At 57.3% G+C, this 19880-nt stretch overlaps 1 protein-coding gene across 4 annotated transcripts in view; it reads right to left on the bottom strand.

Moving 5' to 3' along the window:
- Nucleotides 1-19880, bottom strand: part of ERI3 (ERI1 exoribonuclease family member 3) — a 251599-nt gene that overhangs the window by 24159 nt on the left and 207560 nt on the right. The gene's annotated exons all lie outside the window — the stretch shown is intronic.

The raw sequence follows: 19880 nt of genomic DNA, 5'->3' as shown, positions 1-19880 counted from the left end.
TTCCAAAGAGGATGGCTCTAGACTGTTCTCAATGGTAGCAGATGACAGAACGAGGAGTAATGGTCTCAAGTTGCAGTGGGGGAGGTTTAGATTGGATATTAGGAAAAACTTTTTCACTAAGAGGGTGGTGAAACACTGGAATGCGTTACCTAGGGAGGTGGTAGAATCTCCTTCCTTAGAGGTTTTTAAGGTCAGGCTTGACAAAGCCCTGGCTGGGATGATTTAACTGGGAATTGGTCCTGCTTTGAGCAGGGGGTTGGACTAGATGACCTCCTGGGGTCCCTTCCAACCCTGATATTCTATGATTCTATGATTCTATTTAGAAAAGCTGGACGTGCACAAGTCCATGGGGCCGGACGAGTTGCATCCGAGAGTGCTGAAGGAATTGGCGGCTGTGATTGCAGAGCCATTGGCCATTATCTTTGAAAACTCGTGGCGAAGCGGGGAAGTCCCGGATGACTGGAAAAAGGCTAATGTAGTGCCAATCTTTAAAAAAGGGAAGAAGGAGGATCCTGGGAACTACAGGCCAGTCAGCCTCACTTCAGTCCCTGGAAAAATCATGGAGCAGGTCCTCAAAGAATCAATCCTGAAGCACTTGCATGAGAGGAAAGTGATCAGGAACAGCCAGCATGGATTCACCAAGGGAAGGTCATGCCTGACTAATCTAATCGCCTTTTATGATGAGATTACTGGTTCTGTGGATGAAGGGAAAGCAGTGGATGTATTGTTTCTTGACTTTAGCAAAGCTTTTGACACGGTCTCCCACAGTATTCTTGTCAGCAAGTTAAGGAAGTATGGGCTGGATGAATGCACTACAAGGTGGGTAGAAAGCTGGCTAGATTGTCGGGCTCAACAGGTAGTGATCAATGGCTCCATGTCTAGTTGGCAGCCGGTGTCAAGTGGAGTGCCCCAGGTGTCGGTCCTGGGGCCGGTTTTGTTCAATATCTTCATAAATGATCTGGAGGATGGTGTGGATTGCACTCTCAGCAAATTTGCGGATGATACTAAACTGGGAGGAGTGGTAGATACGCTGGAGGGGAGGGATAGGATACAGAAGGACCTAGACAAATTGGAGGATTGGGCCAAAAGAAATCTGATGAGGTTCAATAAGGATAAGTGCAGGGTCCTGCACTTAGGACGGAAGAACCCAATGCACCGCTACAGACTAGGGACCGAATGGCTAGGCAGCAGTTCTGCGGAAAAGGACCTAGGGGTGACAGTGGACGAGAAGCTGGATATGAGTCAGCAGTGTGCCCTTGTTGCAAAGAAGGCCAATGGCATTTTGGGATGTATAAGTAGGGGCATAGTGAGCAGATCGAGGGACGTGATCGTTCCCCTCTATTCGACATTGGTGAGGCCTCATCTGGAGTACTGTGTCCAGTTTTGGGCCCCACACTACAAGAAGGATGTGGATAAATTGGAGAGAGTCCAGCGAATGGCAACAAAAATGATTAGGGGTCTGGAACACATGACGTATGAGGAGAGGCTGAGGGAGCTGGGATTGTTTAGTCTGTGGAAGAGAAGAATGAGGGGGGATTTGATAGCTGCTTTCAACTACCTGAAAGGGGGTTCCAAAGAGGATGGCTCTAGACTGTTCTCAATGGTAGCAGATGACAGAACGAGGAGTAATGGTCTCAAGTTGCAGTGGGGGAGGTTTAGATTGGATATTAGGAAAAACTTTTTCACTAAGAGGGTGGTGAAACACTGGAATACGTTACCTAGGGAGGTGGTAGAATCTCCTTCCTTAGAGGTTTTTAAGGTCAGGCTTGACAAAGCCCTGGCTGGGATGATTTAACTGGGAATTGGTCCTGCTTCGAGCAGGGGGTTGGACTAGATGACCTTCTGGGGTCCCTTCCAACCCTGATATTCTATGATTCTATGACCTCGCAGCCGCACGGCGGCCATGGGGTTGGGGCCTATAGACGAGCAGCACGCAACTGTACACGCAGAGCCCTCCAGGGACTCTCTGGGGGTGGGCAGGGGAATCCGCACAGGGTAGGAAGGGGGAACCTGTGCTTCGGTGAGAGAACTCCTGAGTCTCCGATGACTAATAGCTCAGATTCATACAGCACCTGTTCTCCCGAGGAGCTTTACAAGCCCGAACAGCCTGTCTGGTAGCTAGGATCTCTTCCCCCACCACTGCAATGCAGCCAGCCCTGGGTGGAAGGTGGCAGCTGTTTAACAATGTACAGCACCACTACCCAACAGCGTAGGCTGGACGTGAGAAATGATCCTCTATTCAGTTGAACCTGCAGGGGCAGTTCAGAGAGGCAGAACAGAACGACCTGTCTGGAATTTACCAGGGACCCCTGGGTCAGTGCTCCCATGCTTATGAAAAGTGCCAAGATATTTAATGACCACAAGTCGTCAAGACACCAGGGTAACGTCTCAGCCCAAAGACGGCAGCACAGCGCCCCCTAGTGCCAGAGTGGGGCTCTGGGGCCAGCACTGACTCCCGAGTAGCGAACAGCACATCAAGGTCTCCCACCCACCTACTTCACGGGCTGCAGCTGGGCTGTCGTGAGTCAGTACTTCCGGAGATGCTGCCCCAGTGCCCAGAGGGCAGTAAGGGGCACAAGGCAGCTGCAACAGGGAGGTGAAGTCTCCCTGCCCCCCCAACCTCCGATGCTGCAGGTACGGCCATTCAGGTGCCAGGCTCCACTGGGGGCTGGGAAAGAAGAGAAGGGCTCAGCTGACAGACCCTACTCCCTGGGCGCGAGCTACAGCTTGGGTCACCCCTGCCCCGGAGCCAGGCACCTGCACCAAACACCCCTGGCCAGACGCTGCCCTGCATGCCATGGCCTTGGCCTGGCAGCACGGTGCCCGGGGCTTCAGCTGGCTTGCGGAGGGAGAGCGAGGCTGCACTGTGCTGTGCCAGGGCAGCTGCCCCTGCGGAGCGACGACATACCAAACCCCGTTGCAGGCAGTGGGCTCGGAAATCACAGGGGGCCCAGCCACTGCCCCAGCGAGAACGAGCTCTCGAGGTGTCCGGCCCCTATGGCCAAGCCTTGCCGCACGCGTTCCAGCGGGGAAGACGGATCACCCCGAGCCCCGCGCTGAGCAGGTCCATATTTAAACTGTCCCCATGCTTTATGGTCTGTACAGGGACCGCTGCTCAGGTGCCCGGGGACCATTTGTCACTGTTATAATGGCAGATTACTGGTAATGAATAATATCACCACTGCCTTTGTAGAACAGCTCCTGGGCAGTGGGAACAGGGCTGCCCGCACCAGCCTCCCTTCATCCTCCTGCTGTCACCCCAAGGCCAGATCACCTTGAGCACGGCTGGGGGGGGCCGGGCTGGTGCCAGCCCCCGCCCCAGCCGACACTGTCCCCAGCCGGCTGCGTGCACTGACAATTGCACATGATCGTTCTCTGGTCTGTCATTTTACAAATCATCTTCGCTCCTGCCTGAGCCACTTGCCAGCTGCTAACAGCAGGTGCCGGGCAGCATCCACCCTCCTGCCGGGCTCCGTTGCAGGGGGCAAGATACGGAGCCACGACCCAGCTTCTTGTGGGAGCCCCCTGTCTCCCCGGGGCGAGCTGCCTGCAGCAGGGAGAAGCGCACGGAGCTGCATGTTCTCTCAGGTTTCACTCCTGCCCCACCTCCTTTCCTGGGGCTTTGCCAGCGCTAACAAACCTGTGCGAATGGAGCTGTTTGCTACCAGAGCAAAGTCGTCTCTGCCCCATTACCCGTCCCAGGGCTCTGTGGGCCAGATCCCGAGACCATCGCTCCGTGGGAGCTGGGTCAGGGCCCTCTGGGAACAGGAACCGACTGTAACCCCGTGGCGTGTGGCTCAGCCCATCTCTGCCCCACGAGGCTGCATGCTCCAGGATTCGGGCTCGATCCCAGGGCACTATTCGAAGGGGGTGTCGGAGTCCCCACCAGGGATCGGGGAGAAACCAGGCGTCCTGGCCAGCGTTCCCTCTGGGACTGGGAGGGCGACATTGCTGGGCAGAGAACAGCCACTTTGCCTGGCACCAGCTCCCTGCGCCAGGCTCTCAGTGCGGAGAGAGCTGCGTCGAGCCCAGGCTGCTCTGACCTGCTCGCGTACCCCCGGCGTTCGGCTGCCCCCACCCGGAAGCTGACTGGGCCATGCTCAGCTGGGGAAGGCAGCCACAGGTCTCCGCAGCGAGAGCCTGTCAGGACAGGGACAGTGGGAAGCCAACAGACTCGCAGCTCGTCGCCCCACGAAAGGCAGCACCGTGGGGGGGCGGAGTGAGGGCGTGGAGCTCCCCAGGCCTGTGGGGGAGGCAGAGGCAGACTGGGTGCCGCTGCTCCAGAGCACCCCCCTCTGGCTGCCGCAGGAACAGTGCTCGCTGGCGCTGGGACCTCCAAGGGTGGTTCCCAGGGCCATTCCCAGCCAAAGCGATGCCCACGGTGGGACCGTCGCTGGCGGGAACCATGAAGGAGGAGTGGGGAGGAGAGAAGGGGGGTGATCCTAGCCCACCTCCCCGCAAACGAATGGGTCTAATAACCTCTCTCTGCTGGCAGGCAGGGTGCCCCGGGACAGCCGGCAGGTAGATTGGGTGGAGCTGCCAGCGAGCGCTCAGGATATTAAGAATAACTTACCTCATTAGCTGCAATTACATTACTGCCACACACCTCATTTCTTTGCGCCAAACAGAAAATTAGTTTTCTATTGACTTCATCTGAGCGCCATCCCTGCCCCCCCCTGCCCTGCTCCAAAGGGGCATTCGGGGCAAACCTGCTGCTGCTTTCCCCCTGTGGGAGTGGGGAGAGGGACGCCCTCCCCTCTCCGCGTCCCTGCAGAAGGGGGCACACTCAGGCAGGAGGGGAGGGTGCGCTCCTCCTGGCCTAGGTGAGGCCTGATTGCGCTCATGGGAAGACAGATGCTGGGGTGAAATGGCCCCCCTGCACCACGGGCGAGCGCAGAGGCTCAGGGGTCGGTTCCCCCACCCCAGCCCTGGGTACAGGAGTAATTTCACCTTGGATATTAATGCACCGCCTCCCCACTCCCTTTGGAGACCCCCTGTACCCTGCACTCAGACCCCTCCCCCCAGAGCCCCCCAGGGCAGGCAGGGCAGGTGGTCTATCGGGGAGGTCTCCCTGGCTGCTGGCTGGACGTGCTGGCAGGACAATGTGTCCAAAGCCAGGCCCCGGCTCTGACTGCCGGTGTCTTGGCATTCACGGGACCGGCGGAGTGAGGGACGCAGCGCCAGGCTGAGACACAAGCCGAGCCCCACTGGCCGCTGTCTCCCAAATCCGTGAGCTCACCGGGGGTCTGTGCAACTAGACCACGCGAAGGGAGGGCTCAGCCCCTATGCTCCCCCTGCCCCGCGCCCCGATCTGGGCTAAACTCAGCATGTCCTGCTGGGGGCTGGAGCAGCCAGTGACAGCCCAGGCTTCTGCCCTGCGCCCTACAGCACCCCATGCTGGAGTCTCGGAGACCCCCACAGGCAGAAGTCCTACACCGTTCTGTGGAGCTGCCTCCCCCAGCCAGCCCCCTGACCCATTCCCCGTGGGAGAGCCAATACCGACCCAGCGTGACGCCCCCCAGCCAGCCCCCCTGCCTGGTTCCCTGTGGGAGAGCCAATACCGACCCAGCGTGACGCCCCCCAGCCAGCCCCCCTGCCCGGTTCCCTGTGGGAGAGCCAATACCAACCCAGCGTGACGCCCCCCAGCCAGCCCCACTGCCTGGTTCCCTGTGGGAGAGCCAATACCCAGACAGCCCCCTGCCCCATTCCCAGCCGTGGAGCCTGTGGCAGGGCTGCTGGCCACTTCCCCACACCAGCCCCCCCAGGAAGGCTAGCACGAGGTCGGCAGCTGCTCTCTGGGGCTCTCTTGTGCGGGGGGTAACAATGCCCCGTGCTGCTGGCCCTGGGCCCAGGATACAGCTGGGGGTGGCGGGCAGCTGAGGAAGACGGGGGGCTCCGCGCCAGACTCAACCTGTTTCCTCCTGGCCATCTCTTGTTTACATGCGGTCCCGCTTCCTTCCCGCTTGCCCCCTGAGCCAGGAGGTGCTTGGTTCGCCCGCCCCTGCCCCATGGCGCTTCCGAAGGGAAGAGATCAGGCAGCCGCCCACTCCCACTACAGGAGTCAGTCGTGAGTTGATGGTCAGAGCCGTCCCCCTCCACCCCCCAAGACTCCCCCAGCAGCGAACGGGGCAAGTGGGGTTCAAAACGACCCGGAGACAGAGCCCCAGCTGCGGTGGGGGGGGGTGGAAGCAGAGCCCTACACGCTGTCCTGTGTTCACAAACACCTCCCCCTATGTCTGCCCCTCGCCCTCCTGATCAGCTGGTACCCCTGGCACTCGCTGGCCTGCAGAGGGGGGGCAGCGACCGTGCCCTGCAGTGCAGGGGGATGCGGGGGGAGGGAGGGGCTGGCCTCCTCTGCTTCCCTTCGCCCTCCCCAGACGAACTCACTGATGCCTTCAGGGAGCGAGAGAATCTGGGGCACCGATGGGCATGTTCACGAAGAATGGCACAGCCTCAGGAGCAGGCCCGCCGCACGCCCGTGCCCTGCCCGGTGCCCCAGCGCCCAGATGCTGTGGGCCCGGGCACCCGATCGATCGGCGCTGCAGACAGACACTCTTCATTCACCCCCGAGGGGGACCGCAGGCCTCTCTGCGCTTGGGAACTGTACAAACAACCCCCAGGTCAGCCAGGGCTCAGCTTAACGCTGACTCTTGGCAGTGCTGCCAGCTGAGAACCGCTGGGAGGAAAGAACTCTGTGCTATGCAGCCAGCACCCTGCCCACCTGCAGCGCCAGGGGAAGCTGTCCGCCAACCCTCTAGGCTACCAGCAAGCCTCCAGTGGAACGGGGAAGTCCCCAGGGCTAAAACCAAGTAAGGGGGACAACACAGCTGGGTAGGAGGGAGACAGACTTTCTAGCCTCTCTGACAAGCATAATGCGTAAAAAACAGGCCCACCCCTGTCTCTGGCAAGTCACCTGTAGGACACATTACATTGTGATAAATTCAGCCTGTCTGGAGCTGAGCCCCGACTGCTTGGTGTGGCTGGGAAATCCCAGCGACCGGCCCCAAAGTCTGGTCAGGGGACTTCCTCGGGGGTAAGTGAACGCCCCGGGGACTGAGAGCTGCATGGAAACGCGTCCCTGTGATAAGCACCGGTTATTTGCCTGTTGCGGCCCCGTGGGCTACACCTGTTTCTCAGAGCGGATCCCCGCAGCACTCCCAGTTCACAGCTCTGGGGCTGTGATATTCCTTTGCCGGGTGCCTGGCCAAACAAAGCCATCTCGGCTCTCCGCTTCCCCCCTGGATGAGCCCCCACTTTCCAGGACTAACTACCAGATATTGAAGGATAGCCACATGCTCAGCAATAAGGGGAAAAAGCCAATTTCATCTTTATTAGACGGTGATTTCTCTTTTAGTAATAAGCGCACTTCAAATAATTAGCGTGTTTTACGTAATAATGAAATTATGGAAATGCAGGCCACTTATTCAAACAAGTCACCATTACCATATTTTTAAATATTAGACTTAATTAGAGTTTATCACTTCACAGAAGTACAAGGAGTGGAGAATTTTTTTTTCCTTTACAAAAAAAATCCTCATAAAGTGTTTATTAAGAGCGGGTAAGAAGGGGATAATGATGTGTTTGGAAATTAAGGCAATCAAACATTTAATGCTATGCACTCCTGTAGGCAAAAGCATTCAAATGAGTCAATTATACATCCATTATCCAGGCACGATTAAACAAGGCAGAACGGGGAATTTGTCCTCCACATCATGCATTTGTGGCGAGGACTTATGTCCACTTAACGCCAGCTAATAAAACACTAAACTTGGGAAAGAAAGAAAGGAAAAGAAAAGAGAAAGAAAAGGAAAAGAAAAGAGAAAAGAAGAGAGGAAGGGGCCAGTGGGATTGTAACGGTGAAGGGGAAGGAAATGTAATGATGTAGCGATGTCGGCATGCCAGCCTTTCATAAATCAAAGTAATTAAGTTAACATGAAAATCAACTTCACCATCCCGTTAAATTACAGTATTTGCATATAAGGACTCAAATGAAGTAGGTAGCTGGTGAGATGGGGGGGTCGGAAGAGAGAGGCTGTGGGGGAGCACGCACCAATAAAGGAAGCATTTATTATGGTGAATAACTAATTTCAGAATTGATAGTGCTGGATTTTCACTCCCGTGCCATTTATATTACCGAAGGAAATGAAGGGGCGGGCAGGAGGCCGGCTGGACATCTTTCTGTGTTATTGCTTGTCTGCCATTTGCAAATCATTATTAATTATAGCCTGGGTGGCTGGTGAGCAGGCCAGGGTGCCTGGGCAGCGGGAGCAGACACACATATCTCTTCATCAGGACCCCAGCCGCTAGCCCTGGAGAGCCAATTACCCCTCCCTGATTGGTATCAGATAAGGAGGGAATTTTTACAAATTAGGGAATAAATAGAATTTCCACCCGTGGAGCAGGGAGGGCTTGAGAGGCGGTAATGAAAAACGATACATCACCATCAGCCAGACAACCCTATTCATACGCCGATGCATTACGCTCACTCCTCATAATCCCGCCGGGTAACAGACAGCGTGCCGAGAGAGCCACCCGCGACACCGCGCACAACGTCCTCGGGCCCATCCAGAACCCTCTCCACACTGGTGCTGGGGCATGCCTATGGCTTGCTCCCGCGCACGCTCCTGGGGGTGCGAGCAGCTCCGTGCGTGTGCTGGGCTCCCTTCCTCTTGTGCGCTCCTGTGGGGTTTGCCCAACTCCTGCTCCCCATGCCACAGCCCCTCTCTGTATCTCTGCTGGCCTCCGAGCGGCAGCCATTTCCACTCCAAACTTCCCAAGCCTCGCTGCCTCCAACCCTGCTCCCGCCGGCCAGACTGCATCCCCACTGGGCTATGCACCCCTGAACTTCCCCCTCGGGCTCACACCGAACACCCGCGGCGCACAGCCTGGAGCAGGGCTTTTCCCCAAGGCTGGATTTCACCCCTAACAGCAGCCTCGTGAGGCAAAGGCATTGCAGGTACAAGCTTAGCGGCTGGGTCCAGGCCCCCCTCCTGAGCCTCCACATCAATTCCCTCTCCAGCGCAAGACGGGAGAGCGTCACCTGTATTCGAACCCTCGGCTTCCATCCAGGAAAAGTGGCCCACTGGGAGCCGGGTCAGCGCCTGCAGCCCTTCCGGGGGGAGTAGCTCCCTGGTGTGCCTCCATCGGACGGGCAGCACGTGTGTCACTTCCCAGCACAGACCCACTGCACAGCTCCGCACCCCGGAGCCGCCCGGGCAGGTGTGTAACGCAGAGCGGCACCAGCTGGAGTTACGGCCTCCTCGCCAGCGTCCGAGCAAGCCCAACTCCCTCGGCCCTGGGCTCCACGTGCCCCCCGCCATTACAGCCCAGCTACTCAAAGGCATTTCAGGGCCTCACTCCCACTGAAAGAAACGGTGCTTCAATCCTTTGCAGACTGAGCCTCCTTGCCAGGAGAAGCCCAGCTAGCCCGGCCCTGTTCAGCTTCTGATCCTGAAGCATTTCAGAGATTCGTAGGTTTTAAAAGCAGAAGAACCCAGAGACCATCTAGCCTGACCTCCGAACACCGGCCAGAGGATTTCACCCAGGTGCCTCAGCCCAATAACTCGTGTGTGGCTACAGCATCGTCCAAAAAGGCAACCAGGCTGGAGCTGAAGCCATCCCGGCATGGAGAATCCACCACTGCCTTTGGGAGTTTGTCCAGTGGTTAGCCGCTCTCGCGGTCCCAGACATGGGCCTTGTTTCTACATTGAATTTATCTGGCTTCCACTTTAGCACTCAGCGAACGCAAAATCGAGGTGTTGAAAACAAAACTAATCAAGGGACACAAAGAGAAGAAATTCCCGAACTGCTGGGACCCGATGCCAGGAGTAAGGAACAAGGAAGAGGAGCTGGATTTGCTCATTTATGAGCATAAGTTTGATCCAGTCGGTGTTACCGAAACCTGGTGGGGGGGGTTCACGCTGTTGGAATGTTAAAATCAATGGTGATAGCCTATGTGGGAAGGAGCAAGTGGGCAAAAGGTGGGGGCGCTACATCAAAAACGGCATTGGCTGTTGCTGAGTCACTGATAAGCTGGAAGAAAACGGAAATGCTTATGGATCGCGTCCAAGACAGGGCACTGGTTGGTATTTGCTACAGACCACCAGAGTTGCACGAGCGAATGGCATCACGGGGTCCTTATGCATTCCCTTAATAAGCTGTGTGATCGTGGGGACTTCGATTCCTAACTCAAAAAGTGTTGCAGCCAACACAGGGGAATTCTTTATGACACGTCGTCTTAGCAGATAAAGAGGAACTGATCACAGAACTCAAAATCAGTGGTAGCTCAGGAACACGTGGTCATGACTTGGTCACATTTACAATGTGCAAGCAGAATAAAGTCCAGACCAGTGATATAAATCAGCAGGTCAAGATAATTTGCATCCAAGAGTTTTAAAAGAGCTGGCTGTGGAGCCCACAGGATTGTTAATGTTGATTTTCTGTAAGTCTTGGAGCCCTGAGGAAGTTCCAGAAGATGAGAAGAAAGCTAATGTTGTGCCAGTTTTTAAAAAGGGTAAATGGAATGACCCAGCCTGACATCAATCCTAGGCAAGATAATGGAGTGGCTGATATGGTGCTCAATTAATACAGAATTAAAGTAGGGTAATGTAATTAATGCCAATCAGCACGGGTTTATGGACAATACTCTCTCAAATTAACTTGATTCCCTTTTTTGACAAGATTACAAAGGTTGATAAAGGTAATAGTGTTGATGTAACAGACTTAGACTTAGATGTAACAAGACCTTTGACTTGGTGCCACACAACATTTTGATTAAAAACGATAAAGATATAAAATGAACATGGCATATAGTAAATGGATTAAAAACTGGCTAACTGATAGGTCTCAAACTTTGACTGTAAATGGGGAATCGTCACTGAGCAGATGTGTTTCCAGTGGGGTCCCATGGGGCTCAGTTCTTGGCCCTCTGCTATTCAACATTTTTATCAACGACCCGAAAGAAAACACAGAATCTTCACTTACAAACTTTGCAGATAACAAAAAATTGGGGGAGTAGTAAATAATGAAGAGGATTGATACAGAGTGATCCGGATCGCTTGATAAACTGGGTGCAAGAAAACAATATGCGTTTTAACATGGCTAAATATAAACGTATGTATTTAGGAACAAAGGCTGCAGGCCACATGTACAGGATGAGGGACTCGATCCTGGGAAGCAGAGAATCTGAAAATGATCAGGGCGGGGCGGGGGGGGGGGATGACAATCAGCTGAACATCAGCGCCCAGTGAGAATCGGAGCTAATGGGACCCTGGGGTGCATAAACGGGAATCTCGAGTAGGAGCAGAGAGGTTTTTGTACCGTGTTGGGCCCCGGTGCCATCGCTGCGGGAATCCCGTGTCCAGGGCTGGTGCCACGATTGAAGAAGGATGTTGATAAATTGGGGAGGGTTCCAAGAAGAGCCATGAGAATGATGAAAGGATTAAAAACCTGCCTTACAGTGATCGATTCCAGGAGTTCAATCTATTTACTTTGACAAAGAGAAGGTTAAGAGATGACTTGATCCCAGTCTGTAAGTATCTACGGGTTGAAAGAATAATTAACAACGAGCTCCTTGGTCTAGCAAAGGTCTTACACGATCCAGTGGCTGGAAGTTGAAGCTAGACACATTCAGACTGGGAATAAGGTGCACAGTTTTAGCACTGAGGGTAATAAAACCAGCAGAACAATTTCCTAAGTCGTGCTGGATTCCCCATCACAGACGGTTTTTAAAGCAGAACTCTGGATGTTTTTCTAACAGATCTGCCCTGGGAATTATTTGGGGCAGGTCTCTGGCCTGTGTTATACGGGGCGGTCAGACTAGATGGTCACCATGGGAATCTCTAAATCTCTGAATTAACGGGTGCTCCTGATAAAGGGGCCGTACTGCCCGCAATACACCCAAAGCCCGCTGGGGCGATAGAGCTGTAGCTATGCCACGCACTACAGCCACTTGGGATTTTGCTGCTTCATCGACAACAGAGCTCAGACCCTTCTGCAGTCCCCAAGTCCTGCCCACTGGCTCCAAAAGGAGGCTCTCCCAGTAGCTGTTAGCAGCGTGGGGCCTATGACACAGGGTACACTAGTGCTGACTCCATCCAGCGGGGGGCAGAGAGCAGGAGAGCACACGTTAGCTGGCTCATTATCGTGTTCACCTGAAACGGGGCCCCACTAAATGGAGGAAGCCTGGCAACTCGCTCGCCCTGTGCAGAGAGCTCCGCACAAGGGCTCCTTGCCCAGGAGTGAATTTCAGCCAGGCCAAGAAGAGCTGTGGGCTGTTGCTAGCAAATGTGCCCCCCCCAGCACCCGGTCACTATTCAGCAAACTCCTGGCGTGCCGCGGGCTGGCACCAATGAGCTGCCTGGTACACGCACCGCCTTCCTGCTCCCCCAGCCCGCTCCTCCATGCATGCAGCACCTGGCCATGCGCCTTAGGGAGCAAAGGGGGCCTGGCTTGGGGCATGCCGGGTGAGCCCCCAGCACCAGGGTGCAACACAAGCCCACCATGTGGGATCCATGATAAAGAGCAGCTCCTGGAAAGGGCCCTGAAACCAGCGGCGAGGCCAGTGGTGCTGCAGCCCCCGGGCTAGTAATTAGCATTCCCTTATGACAAGCATGTCACTAAACAAAATGCTCGGCAAGAGACCAATCTGGGCGGCGAGTCACTGTGTTGAATCACAGCACGCAGCCTTTCATTTATTCCGCAGACTCTGTCGCTCCCTCACAGGCTCCCGGTAATTCATACCGCACACCGGCGGGTGTTATTTAACTCGCCGAGTGTGTTACAGCCGGTGCGAAAGTCGCTGGGCAAAGTAAAGTCACCGACGGGGCTGGCGAGATGCCGCCTGCCCACGTTCCCGTGCTGGGCAGAGCCAGCGGTGCACGGCAGCCAGTGGTAAAGCTCCCACGGAAGTGCCTGGGGCCGGAAGCCACCCCCACTCCAGGGCCTTTCCCCACAGGTGGATTTCACACGGACGCCTGCAACAGCAGCCTCCCAGGGCAATGAAACTGCAGGTGCGACCTCAAAGGCTGGGTCCAGGCCCCCGTCCCGGACGGCAGAGCTTTCCAAATGCGCCTGCAATGCAATGTCAGAGGCCGACTCGCGTCCCCTTGGGGGGACCCCGCTGTGCCTGGCAACGCGACTGCAGAGCCTCGACTGGCCACGTTGGGGCGAAGGGTGAGTCCCCCTCCCCTGCCCCAGGAGGTGGGAGCTAGCAGCATTGCCAGTTCAGCGATGGGAGAGGGGAACCAGCAATGGGATTTGGGCACCTATCTCCACAGGCTCCTTGGAAAAGCCCACGCTGCGTGACTCCCACAGCCAGCCATGTCGGGGGGACGCCCCAACGGGGCCAGCAAACCAGCGGGGACAGACCCGCACAGCATCACTTGCACCGTGCGGCGGCCACTCCGACTGCCCATCACTGCTGTGCCCTGGATGCTGACGGCTGAGGGAGACGTCAGCCATGCATCCTGGGAGCTGCGCCCGGGGCAAAGTGGTGCCACCCTTCCCCTGGGGCGTCTCCATCAGCTGGGGGCCTGCCTGTCTCTGCAATGGCCAGGGCGGGCCGCTCCCTCCAGGGAAGCTGCAGTGACGGGGCAGGCCTGGAGCTCTGGAGACAGCAGCCTCTCCTGCCCAGGGGCTCAGAGGACCCTGAGGGTGCAGGTCCGTGCTACAGAAACCGAACCGACGGCAAGGCCTAGGGGAGAGATTGGACCATGGAGCCCGGCAGGGCCTAGAGCAGGGCACCAGGAGTCAGGCTGTTGATACCGGGGCCACGGGAACCTGAGAAATAACCAGCTAGATCTGACAGATGGGTGCCAGGACTCCTGGGTTCCATTCCTGGCTCTGCTGGAGATGCACGGTGTGCAGCCTTGGGTGAGGTGCCCTCTTGCTCTGTGCCTCGGTTTCCGCACCTGTAAATGGGGGGACAACACTGACCTGCCCTGCAGAGGGAGGGGCAGTCCCGGAGCCCATTTGGGTGGCCGGATCCTGCTCTGGATGGGCTGGGTGCTGCAGCCTGCTCTAGCTTCCCATCAGTCCCCAGGCGCTGCTTTGGAGCGAGTGTGTCTGGAGGGCTTGGGAGCTGAGATACTGCCTCTCCCCTGGTGCGCTTCTGCCCTGGCAAATGCCGCCCCCCCGAGGGGGAGCTGCTCTTGGGGGGGGGGGCAAAGAATCCCAAGGGAACAGGACAGCGCCCTCTTCAGGCTGGTTTTTGAGCTGCTGGGGAGACACTGCACATCACTCCAATACGGTCTCCAGGTGCGGCCCGTCCTGAGGTCATGGGGCCGGCAGCACAGCGGGGGACACGGCCGCATGTCCCCGTGCTCCGTAGCTCAGTACTGGCCCAACGGGCAGGGCATGCAGGCTGTGAACCCGCCAAACGTACTCCAGGCCAGCGCCGCCCGGTTCAAGCCCAGGTGCAGCTGTAGGAAAGGAGACAGCAGCGGAATACCGCATCTGCACCTGGAATGGGACCAGGCATGTGCTGGCATAGCTTTGGCTGTGCGGTTGAATAGATGTGGCATGTGATCTGAGAGTGTCCTCCACAGGGAAGGGTAGAACCTCCGTTCACTGTACAGTTGCCATATCTAAGCACTTATGATCACAATATTTATGGGGAGTTTATTCCAGGCTATTAAAGTCAGCGGTAGTTATCCACAGCTAAAGGGCCATTTCTCCCTTGACACCTTTCCCCGGCAACACGTCAGCGGCAAGCCGGCTTGGAGCCATTCCCGTGCTGCTCACGCTGCATAACTCACCCACTCACCCGACTCTTTCGCTGGCTATTCTGCATGGGCCCCATTTCTGGAGCTCCTCCCCCAGCCGCAGCTTGCAGCTCACACCCCAATGCACGGCCGTTAGGGCAGCAACCTCAGTGGATCCAGCCCACTGCTCAGGAGGATGCTCGCTCCCTGGGCTGAGACCAGCAGATGGCTGCTCCAGATCGCTCCCCACTGAAATCAGGGGCCTGCAGGGGACAATCCTTCACCTCTGTAAGCCATCGGCCAGCTGGGCTCCGAGACACAGAGCGCCTGGAAGGCCGCGGCCCAGTGCAGGGTCCAGCTCCTGGCACAAACTGCACTGGGCAGGGGTCACTGCTGTCTCGGTTAGCCCAGGAAACAGGAAGTCGTTGGGCCAGAGGCACGACAGCCCCGTGTCCCAGGAAGTCCAGAGCCGACGTGGCCAAAACAGCAGAGCCTAGCGCCATCTTCTCTCTCTGCTCCGTTGTTCCACCTGATGGAGCCTGGCTCCTTAATAGCCTTGTCCGGCTCCCCGCGAGGAACGCGGCTGCTGGTGTTACCAGGAGCAGGCTCCTGTATGTGGCTATGTCTTCAGCACAACCCGGCAGTGGGCGGGGGGCGATCTTGGCCTTCCAAACTGCCGTGTGCACTAAAGGGCAGAGAGGAGGCGGACTGGAGGGCAACGCTTCCCTTGCCGCGGCTGCACCTTGCTCACTGGACGCTGGGGCAGATGTGCTCCGAGTGGACGGCCCTGGCATTGCTGTATTGAAAGCAGCTCCCTCCTGCTCGGGTGGGCGGGGCTCAGGGAAGCATGTCAAGCCTTGCTCATCTCCACGGGCACAGCCTGACATCCCTGCTGCTCCCGGGTCAGCCAGCTGCCACCTGCCCCCGCCTGCGTACAGCCCCTGACGCAGCCCTCGGCAGCCAAGTTCCAGCTCCGGCCTCTGACAGGACGTGTCCGCGAGAAGGACTACAGGGAAAGGTGGTGAGGCCGGCGCGTCCGGGAGTGCCGCGAGCCCAGTGGAAAGTTCTTTCCCTTCACAGCTCGGCACGATGGCCTAGTTTTGGCTTGAAAAGGGTTCGGCATCAAACTGCAGAGCTGCACTCGAAGCCTTCAAATGCAGCGAGCTCCGCTGCTTCCGGCCCAGCCAGACACGGGCGCGCGGTCCCACAGACGAGGCCGGCTCTCTTCATCTTGCAGGGAGACCTGCCTATTTTTACACTTCCGTTCCAAATCACCCGCTCGCCCCTTTGTCTCACAACCCCCGCTCCTGCCTTCCGGAGGAGAGATCAAAGGCTGGCCCTCGCACCATTGTTTCTCTCCCAGCAAGAGGGACGTGGGGCTGTAATCGCCCCACAAAGCTGCACGCTTCAAAGGAAGCAAAAGTGCTTATTAAAAGTCCCAGGGAACTAATTGAATAACATCCCAAAGGGCTGGGAAAATCAGCACCGGCAGCTCAAAATATAACACAAGCAGGGAGTCAGGGACGGACACCTCTAGAGATACGTGGCCCCGTCTGCACGTGGCCGTCACTGTCCTGCCGGTTAACCTCGTTGTTTGGCCTCCCTAGCCATCTCTCCAGCACGCTGCCCATTGATCTCTCTCTGCCGGGACTACTTCCAATCTTCCCGACCTCAGGGCTTCCCCGAGGAGCCGCCTGCCGACGCCGCCCCATCTCCTCCTCTCGCGTGCTGGAGGGCTCAGCACCCGGGGGGCACGAAGGACCCAGGCTGGAAGGAGAGGCTGGGATGTCGGGCTCTGCAGCCTGGAGCCTGTGTGGTATCAGACAGGCACTTCCCCACGACACTGCTTCCAGGGGGTTTCAGAAAGAATTGGCAACCCTACCCGCAGGCCCTGTACCCAGGCCGCCCGCTAGTGCCGGGAAACGGGAGCTCCGTGGGCACCAGAAGGGGACCCTACTGCCAGCTGCTGAGGGCCTGCCAATCACAACAGCTGGAGAAAGAGGAACCACGCCCCTGCAAGGGCAAGCGTGGCCTGAATTAGGGATGGTATCAGAATGCACGGGGGGTGGATATGTGTGTATACGCGGGTCTGTGTTCGTTTGTGTGTATACGCGTTGGTATTCGTGTGTGCGTACATGTGTCTGTATTCAGGTGTGTACATGCGTGTCCGTATTCACACGTGCTCACGTGCGTGCACAAGAGTTTGCTCACTCACAGTGTGGCGTACCTGGGGACTGGGGTGCGTTGACAAGCAGAACCCAGAGAAACGTGAGGACAACAGAAGCAAAATGTCTGAAATCCCAGCTGTCCACTGACGAGCCACTGAGGGACTCAACTGGTCCCAGAGTGAAACGGGGATTTTGATCCGGCTTTAAGTGCCAGTCTCAAAGCCACCTGCATTATGGAGCTACTGCCAGCACCTCATAACCCGAATATCCCCAGCTGTCCGTCACTGGAAGCCAGTCACTTCTGTAGCCATCTCTGGCCTGGAGGGTGGACCGGTCACGTCCCAACAGACCGGACAGCTGTGCACTCTGAACAGCCGGCGCTGTCGGACGGGCCTGTGCATTACACAGATGCATTCAAAAGACCTGCACATTCCCCGGAGAGCGACAGGAGACAGAGGCGTACGTTACCCACGCAGCCTACACCGAGACGCGTCTCTCGTACAATGGGTATTTCACACACCTCTGCACAGCGGGACAGGACAGCAGGGAGGGGCTGTTCAAAGGTGGGGCAGTCGGCCCACTCCCTTCATGTTCCCCAAAGAACCTTCCCTCTGGGTCGAACTCCCAAGGGGGTGGCGGGGCCGTTCCTGTCCGCGGTGCTGAGTGTGAGCAGAGGCGAACCCGGGTCGGCCCAGCCTGCTCTCTCGAAAAGGGGGGAGGACGAAAATGAATGCTCCAGCCTCCTTCGCGCCCTCCCCAGTAGTGAGGCTGGTTTACTCCGGATCATTAAATATGTATATCTTATTACACGCCTTGTTAGAGTATTGAGCTCTATTGACTGATGATAAATTCCCAGCATCGGCCTGGCCATAAATTTATCTGGAGATGATGAAGACTCAATAATCTAGTCATGCAGATAATATGATAGGCCCTTAAAAAAGATCATTACATTATATGTCAAAATTAAAAGTGAAATACACTTTATTAACACTGTCTCCACACTCGGGCCCATTACCTGATCTCTCCCCTCCCCCGCCCACCGCGCGCCCCCGGGTGACTGGGGGAAGCAAGACAAGCCCAAGGCTCCCCGTGATTAGGCTGGATGAGTCCAGGGGGCCCCCAATGGGCTCAGCGCATCCCCTGGGATGGCGACTGGTGGGTTCGTGCCCCATAGAAGAACACAGGCTCCAGCTGAGGGCCTCCGAGTATTCAGCAAAACCCAGGACCCAGCTCCACCCTCAGACCTGGTCCTGCCGCCACGACACATGTGCCGGAGGGCAGAGGGGTGGCGGTAGCTACTCACGAGGAAGGTCAGAGTCATCCCCAGGAGACGGGGAGAACCGGAGCCTGGCAGCTCCGAGTGCCCCACCTCTCTGTCTGCCCAGCTGGATGGGCGCATTGGTTCCCGTCGCTGGAGGATGGGGGCATCCCCCGCAGGTGAAAACACCACCCCAGGCATCCCCAGCTGTCAGAGCTGGGAATGAAGCCAGGGGGCTCTGGGCAAACCCGTTTCCATGTGGCACGCTCGGAGGCAGCTGCCCCACAGAAACCAAGGGCAGGCGAGCAGCAAAGCACCAAGACCCGCATGGCTCAGCAGCCCTTTGGACAGCCCCTCCCAGGGCACGGAGTGGGCTTTGCTGGGGGAACAGTGGCACAGCTCACTGATGGCCCCCGGCCCCGCCTGAGAGCTGTGGGCTGCAGCATGGCAGGGCTGGCCTGGCCAGGCACCAGAGCTGCGCTAAATGGGGCCGATCACGTCCATTAAATCCTCATGGAGATGGCAGGGCCCAGCATGCCGTGTGCCCACTGGGGCTGCGTGGCACCCGGGGGGCTGCAACCTCAGCGAGCCACAGGCTGCCCTGGAGCACGAGCCGGGAGCGGGTGCCATTTGCAGGCTGGCAGCTCTCACACCAGCCTGTCACAAGGGCACAGAGCTGGGCAGCGGTGGCCTGGCCACCTCCTTCCCAGACCCGTCCCCGCGCCGGAGCCATTTCTCTCCTTTAATAAGAAGGTCACAGTCATTTAAACTCCTTTGACTAGGGCCGGTGGCTCGTGATCCTCCTGCATGGGCACTGCTGGCCTCTTTGTGCTCCAGTCTGGAGATCAATCGTATGTATCAAGTTTAAAGTGTTTCCAAGAGCTTGTGTGCTTCAATTCCCCACCCCCCGCAGCCCAGTCACCCCCTGCCCCTCCACCACCTTCCTGTGCAGACAAACAAGGTGAGGAGCATCGGATCAATAGAGCAACACAGATCAGCTGCCGGGAAAACCAATCGCAGATCAGATTGAAACCGACTTCTGCTTGTATCTCTCCAGCTCTCTGGGGTGCGCCGATGGAAAGAGGAGACAAGGGGGGGGGGTGTCTGATAACGCTCTGCCGCGGCTGTTCTAATCTGAGAGAGCCCGAGGATTTGCTGAAAACCATTATCACATTCTCCCCCGTCTCTTGTCCCTGATAAAGCCCCGGCTAATCTGTTTGTTGCAGGTATTGAACAGGCATTAGTGAATCCAGGATTGGGTTATAGCTCTCTCTGGAGGGCAAGCGGGGGCCGGGGAGGTTCAGAGCCCGAAGGGGCTGGCAGCCGGTGCACTCTAGAGGGGAAGATGGCAGAATCTTGCTGGCTCGGGCATAACCTCTGGCAAAGCAGCCTTCGGACAGCGCCCCCACGGGCAGAATCGCCCGCTTTGCAGGTTAAACGGCGGGAGGATGTCCGGGTCCAGGCAGAGCCCTGCCTGGGGCTGACCCCGCTCAGAACTCGCAGGCTTGGGGATGGGTCAGCGTCACCCTCGCCCCTCGAAGGGAAGGGAGCAGTTCAGGAGCCTTCGCCCCTCGCTAAGAGGGTCGAGTCTCTTTCTAGGCATTTCTGGGTTGGTTTATTACACGTGCTCCCGGCCTGGAGCTCCCCTGACCCACGACACGTCACCGCGCTCGCACGCAGTGATAAAGCAACTCGCTCAGCGCTGCTCCCACGGGAGGACCCTGCCGGAACAACCCAGCAGCACACGCCCAG

The sequence above is a fragment of the Lepidochelys kempii genome, chromosome 8 (assembly GCF_965140285.1).
Source record: "Lepidochelys kempii isolate rLepKem1 chromosome 8, rLepKem1.hap1, whole genome shotgun sequence".
Taxonomy (NCBI): domain Eukaryota; kingdom Metazoa; phylum Chordata; order Testudines; family Cheloniidae; genus Lepidochelys; species Lepidochelys kempii.
The sequence above is the reverse complement of the archived record's forward strand: the minus strand, read 5'-3'. Positions and strand labels throughout refer to the sequence as shown.